At 41.8% G+C, this 7,244-nt stretch overlaps 1 non-coding gene across 1 annotated transcript; it reads right to left on the minus strand.

Annotated features, from left to right (window-relative positions):
- Positions 1-158: 158 nt before the first annotated feature.
- LOC115063325 lies at positions 159-260 on the minus strand. Its single transcript, XR_003843177.1, has one exon. It is a non-coding gene; the product is annotated as a U6 spliceosomal RNA (small nuclear RNA).
- Positions 261-7,244: the final 6,984 nt, after the last annotated feature.

Below are 7,244 nucleotides of genomic sequence, written 5' to 3' on the forward strand. Positions count from 1 at the left end.
TCCATCTATGGTAATTGAGAGTTTTGCTGAGTATAGTAGCCTGGGCTGGCATTTGTGTTCTCTTAGGGTCTGTATAACATCTGGCCAGGATCTTCTGGCTTTCATAGTCTCTGTTGAGAAATCTGGTGTAATTCTAATAGGCCTGCCCTTATATGTTAAAAAACATGGAACGCTTCACGAATTTGCCTGTCATGCTTGTGCAGGGGCCATGCTAATCTTCTCTGTATCATTCCAATTCAATATATGTGCTGCCAAAGCAAGCATTTGTCTCATTTTCTTTCTTAATATTCTTACATTTACCTTTTGCCTTCTGGTAATCTTTGATGTTAGATATTCTACCTGTCTCTGGCTGTAGCTTGTTCCTCCTGTGATTCTTTTAACCTCTGTCAACACTTCTGTGAGTCCAACTCGCACCTGAGTTCCAATGGTCAGAGCACTCTCTGCAGGCAATGTATCCTGATGCAGGGAAGTGTCCAGAAGTCTGGAGCTCTGATCCACTTCCTGAGTTCTGGAGTCAGAGCCCTCCCTGTAAGCCAACTCTCCTCTGGCAAGGAAGGTATCCAGGTGTCTGGGTCTCAGCTCTGCCTCTTGGCTGATAATGAAGGCTTCAAGGAACCCTGACCAAGAAGCTCTGTTGCTTCTGCTGCCCATGTGCTCTCCAGTGATCCCAAGGTCCTGGGTGTGCTAGGGGGCCTGTGGTGTGAAGAATCCTCTGGGGACCTTGGCACCCTCTGCTGGGTTCCCGCTGAAGTTCTGCTTATGTTTTGATTGCAAGGCCCTATAAATGTTAGCCGGGCAGGCAAACATGCAATCAGTGCAGATAAGCCAAACATACTCTTCAGATTTCCATCAGTAGCATCTGTCTCCTTCCAAGTAGGTGCACAAATTCCAACCATATCAGATACACAGAAAGCACCAAGAGTGGTGACTTCATGGTCCAGTGTTCCTATGAAGGGAAAGCCAACCTGCTCTAATGCTTTCCTTGAAGCTACCCTCTTGAGTAGCAATTGAAAACACATGGTGCTCCAAAGTACTTTTCTGTCAATTTCTCTTTATTATTTTTTACACTTCATGCTAAAATGTCTAGCATATGAGGACACATAAACTGTCAGTTCAAAGCTGAACAAACTCATTTAGTCCTATTTTATTTACATTCTTCCTGACAGTTAAGTATGTGCATGAAGCTGGGCATGGTAGTGCATTGACACTGGGGCAATAGTGTAGAGAATTTCAGGTAGCATGGGCCACGTAGCAAGACCTGCCTCAATAACCACAACTAGAATAATATCATACATGTGCGTACTAGAAAGCCAAGGCAATGAATAATAGGGATCATAGAACTATAGAGTCTAAATTTCATTGGCTTTTCTTATCAACTATAAGGGTTTCTAAAGGCAGAATTGAAGTATGTCAGGGAGACTTTTTATGTCCAAAATTCTCAGTCTTCTGTCTCCATCTCCCATGTGCTTGGATTTTAGATGTGTTAGAGCATTCTCATACTTCTTACAAACTTATCATAATATACAATGTGCAGTTAAATTTTTCTGAGATAATGACCTCTCCTTTCAACACAGTTTACATTAGCTATAAATATCCCAAATACAAATACTTTAAACTTTATCAAGACAAGATAAATAGAAACAACTGTGTATTTTACTAAAATTAAATCTAAAAGATTTAATATGATATTTATTTACTTTATGAATATTTATTGTAATAACACTTCACCAATTAACATTTTAAATATCTTTTAATACATTAATGCAACAGCTGCTATACATCTATACAGTTAATATAGCTATACAGTTATATCAGCAATAACATAGTGATCACATTTTATATGACATTTGAACTGTTCTCTTCTGTTCATGCCCCATTTAACTAACAAAACTTGAAATATAGTATGTATATTTTCCATTGATATTGCAGCTCTTCCCAGAGAAATTGCCACAAATTTCTGAAAGGACCTTCACTTTTCTATAATGTGACTTTCATCTGTGTCAGAGATTAAATTTTATTCTGTTCATTTGATGACACAGTTCTTGTTTTTTTTTTTTTCCCTCAAGACAGGTTTTCTCTGTATAGCTCTGGCTGTCCTGGAACTCACTTTGTAGACCAGGCTGGCCTCGAACTCAGAAATCCACTGCTCTGTCTCCCAAGTGCTGGAATTAAAGGCTTGCGCCACCACGCCAGGCGATGACACAGCTCTTAATCCTATTAAGCAGATATTTTGAGATTATGAAATTTTAGTAGAAGTTAAAATGAAACACTAGAGAGCAGGTTGGGCACATACCAATAACCTTATGTACTTCATACAAGTGTTGGTGAGTTTATGGGTGTTTTTTTTCCATTAATTTATTTATTCACTTTACATCCCAATATTAGCACCCCCCACCTCTCCTACTAGTTGCTCTCTCACACATGTCCTCCCCCATGCCCCTCCACTTCTCATGGGAGGGGTGTTGTTTTGAGACAGTTTAACTAGGTAGCTATTCTGGAACTCTTTATGAAGACCAGGCTGCACTGACTGCTCTTCTGAAGGTTTTGAGTTCAAATCCCAGCAACCACATATTGGCTCACAACCACCCTTAATGAGACCTGAAACCCGAAGTCTAAAGTCAGCTACAGTGTATAAAAATAAATAAATATAAAAAAGAAAAAAAAGTCTGGTCTCAAACTCCTAAAGATTGGGCTGGTAGTCTTGGATTCTATAAGAAAGTAGGCTGAGCAAGCCAAAGGGAAGCAAGCCAGTAAAGAACATCCCTCTATGGCTTCTGCATCAGCTTCTGCTTTCTGACCTGCTTGAGTTCCGGTCCTGCATCCTTTGGTGATCAACAGCAGTATGGAAATATAAGCCGAATAAACCTTTTCCTCCCCAACTTGCTTCTTGGTCATGATGTTTGTGCAGGAATAGAAACCCTGACTAAGACAACTGCTTTTTAAAGTAATAAAAAAATCTCCCATTAAAGCTGTAAAAGACTTAATAGGAGAAAATGAGCCAAATATAACTTGAAGCTTCTGAGTCTTTGTTACTGAAAGCAAGATCATAGAGGGTCAGAAGGAAGTGTATATATAGGGAGTTCAGAGTGGGAGATAGAAGGTGATGGTTTCTGATTTATATGGTGTTGAGCATGAAGACTAAAAAGAAAAAAACATACAAAACAAAGTTGAACAGAACAGAAAATGTCTAGAGAGCAGTTAGACCTGAGGTGAGAGGGCAGATTCATAAATGGAATCAGGAAGATGCTGTAAAAAGAATAGACTCAGAGACTGAAAAGATTGAGTGGCGTCATAGTGGGGCTATGGAGTGAGATGGGAAAGCCTTGAAGAGGAAAGAAGGGGACAGCACAGGAATGGGTAGGGAAGCAGATTCAGATAAAGCAGCAGATAGCCTGAGAAATGGCAGAGGGACCAGGGGACTGGACAAAGAAATTTAAAAAAGCCAATTCTAAGAGCAGGGAAAGAATGAATTTCAGATTAGAGAGGAAGTAAATACATATAAAACAAGGAATCAGGCAAAAAATCATAAAAGTGACCATGTGCAAAGGGAGCCAAATATGAATTTGGTCAAGTTCAGAAGGTTCTAAAAGGGGGATAACCATTGGGAAAGGAGACAGTTAAAGAGGCTGGAGAGATGGCTCAGAGATCAAAAGCACTGGATGCTATTGCAGAAAATCTGGATTCAATTCCTAGCACCCACATGTTGGCTCACATCCGTCCATACTTCCAATTTCCACGGAATCCAATGCCCTCTCTGACCTCCATGCCATGCATGCATACATATGTACATATATACATACATAATTCATATATACAGGCAAAACCCTCAAACATAAATAAATAAATAAATAAATAAATAAATAAATAAATAAATAAGTCTAAAATCTATGTTGCAGAATATTTGATCATACTGTGAACCTAGAGATTGTGTTATTGGCTGGGATAAGAAGCTATTTCTAGTTGTGTGGCTCAGCCTTTGAACACACCTTTAATCCTTCTGGATGGAATACAGATATGCCCTTAGTACACACTTTTAATCCCAAACAATGAAGGTAAAGTTAGTTTGGAGAAGGAAGCATCCAAGTTTGAAAGTGACATGTAATTGAGTGGCAGAGAAAGTGACAAATCAGAGAAAGAGCTGACAGAATGGGATATGCCAACTCTTATGAAAGGAGAGACAAAGGGAAACTACTTAAGGAGAGAGGCGGATGCAGTTTTTTACCAGGACAGTTGTACAGAGACAGGTTAAACACAGGTAAAGACAAAACCAGCCAGAGAATGAGAATGAGCCAGAAGATTAGAACAGATTGCCAGAATTAGTATTGAAAGACCCCCATTCCAGGGGATATCCTCGCTCCAGTCCCAGGATGAGACAACGCCCCAATAACTCAAGAGAAACAATTCTTGATGCAATATGCATGCGGTTTAATCAGGAAAAATCAACATGTTGAGGATGAGCTCATAGGAGATTGACCCTGAGCCTTTTCAATAGAGGGCTTTTAAAGGAACAGGGTGGGGATGAGTTACAGCTTTTCTCCTGCGGAACTGTCCTTGGTAAACATTCCACAGGGGATGGGAAGGTAACATGTGGCTCATTTATGTTGGAGGGGTCATAAGCTATCTTTTGGTGCACATTCCTGGTCCCAAACGTGGGAAGATGGGCACCTGGCTCAGGCAACTGAGATAATTGCCTAGCTAGCTGTCAGACAAGGAACAGAAGACTCCCAGATGGCCTTAGAGAATGAAGAGCTCTTTTACTGGCCACATTTCTAATGATCTGGGGAACAGGTTTTGGAGAATGTTAAAGCTGAGGCTCCAAACAGCTTTGGGGAGTGTTAAAGCTGGGGCTTCACAGTATGAGGCCAGGTAGAAAAATTCAGGTGATGCTGAGAGAAACTATATTGAATCAACCAGCTTGGAGAGAGGTTTGAGCAAAATAGCTGAGTTGAATAAGCCAGCCAGAGTTCAGAAAGAACTAGGAAGGGTGAGCATATTCAGCAGTAAGCCTCAGAGGCTGAAAACATTCCAGGCCTAGATAAGATTGTTTAGAGGCTAGAGGCTTCCAGGAATTAGGCCTAGGTTAGCAGGTGGAGGCAAGAAGCCTTAGAGATGACAATTACAACAGGAGAATAAATGATACTTTTACAAACTTAAAAAAATCATATTACTATAAAAGTAAGTGAGAGTGAGACTTGAAGGTGGAAAGACTCAGGGGTGAGAGGCTAGAAAGAGAGCCTCAGGAGTAGACATAAGGGACTATATTAGTTTTGGAGTAGGATGTGGCAGAGGACAAAGAGAAGAATGAGAGGATCAGTTTTGAGACAGACAGGATGAGACCAAGGGTATCTTGTCTTCCATCTGAATGATAGAAGGGATGTGTGAACATCTCTAACTGCTGAGGGCTGAGAACTAGAGCCCAGAGAAGAACGAACTAGGTAACTCACAGTGAGGGGGATAAAGCAAAATTATTGCTGTGAGGTAGTGAGTCAAGTAGCACCTGGGCTGTGAGCTCACAGCTGTGGAGCTGAACTCACTTGGCAAGCACTAATACAAGCAAACAACTAGTGAATACATCAGAGCTTGAGTGTTCTGGATCTTTGCTTTCACAGACACCAAGGATAGATCTTTTTCATGAGATTCAGTGCTGCTGAGTGCTGGAAAGTAGCTGGAGTACTAAGTTCAGTATTCCAAGACTAACAAAGTCATCACCATCAAGAACTGCAAGGCTGTATATTCTATAAGAAAGGCCCCTGAGACACTAACACTGATGCTTCTTGATCCTGGGCATGCTTCCATACATTCACTCTGCAGGAATGCAATGACATCATTGGTTCATCAGGAGGAACCAGGAGCCATTGCAGGGCTGTCAAGATCAGACTTTATACATCTAATTAATTTAGGGCATCAGCCTCTAATAGTCTCAGCTAGCAAGAAAGTCCTTCAGCATGGAGGAGGGAGCCCAAATCTATGCCCTTCCTTTATTTCTTCTCTTAAGACTGTCAAAGATAGAACTCTTCATGTTAATTTGTAGGTACAGCGATTTCAGAGGAGTGTCCTCTCAAGTGATTCACAGTCTAGACACTGGTTTCATGTCTGACTCTGACACTTTCACTCCATTGATGAGCAAAGGGTAGCAGAAAGGCCAGAATCTTCACAAAGTTACTCAGTAAGCTGTGGCAGAGGCTGGATCATCATCCCATAGTCCCAGCCTGAGAGTTCCTGGTACCCATCACTTGCCCCATATGGACACAGCTAGCACAATGTTCTCCTGCTTCCGTCAGCACCACTGAGGGGACTGAACCCATGAGCACAGCTGAGGGGACTGTACCCATGAGCACCACTGAGGGGACTGCACCCATGAGCATCGCTGAGGGCATTGCACCCATGAACACCACTGAGGGCATTGCACCCATGAACACCACTGAGGGCACTGCACCTGTCAGCACCACTGAGGGGATTGCACCCGTGAACACCACTGAGGGCACTGCACCCATGAGCACAGCTGAGGGCACTGCACCCATGAGCACAGCCGAGGGCACTGCACTTGTGAGCACAGCCGACGGCACTGCACTTGTGAGCATCAGAGTGAGGGCACTGCACCTATGAGCACAGCGGAGGGCATTGCACCCATGAGCACCACTGAGGGCACAGCTCCCATGAGCAGCACTGAAGGCACTGCACCCATGAGCACCAGAGTGAGGGCACCTGCACCTTCGATTTTTCAAAAAACAAAACCAACAACAAACAAACAATAACAAACAACAAACAAAAACAATGCATAAATATCGTCCAGCTGATTTGGTCCTGTGGAAATTTAAGCACCAGGCTGCCATTCTTTTTACAGAAAAATTTCTAGAAGCCTCGGGTGTAATGTTAATGTAAACTACTGTTTTATAAACATTACCATCTAGCTTACTTTATTTCTCCTAAAATGGTGTATACACCAGGAAAACTTTTCTATGTTTTCATTGTGTTTCTCTTGGAAAACCAGCCAATTAAGTATTATTACTATTTGCCTCAAGATCTAGAATTTAATTGCTAAGATCCAACTGTAATTGATGACCCAAGGGAACAACCTACAGGCTGTCTCTGAAATGGAGACTGGGGAATGGAAGAGAATCAGAGTTCTAGGTCATCTTGGCCTACATATGAGTTCAAAATGATTCTGGTTCAAAAAAGATCACAAACAATAAAACCACATTTGGTGTCTGTCAAGATTAGCACATACATTTAAACCCAGCACT

Source organism: Mus pahari, unplaced genomic scaffold, assembly GCF_900095145.1.
Source record: "Mus pahari unplaced genomic scaffold, PAHARI_EIJ_v1.1 scaffold_14666_1, whole genome shotgun sequence".
NCBI classification, from domain to species: Eukaryota; Metazoa; Chordata; class Mammalia; order Rodentia; family Muridae; genus Mus; species Mus pahari.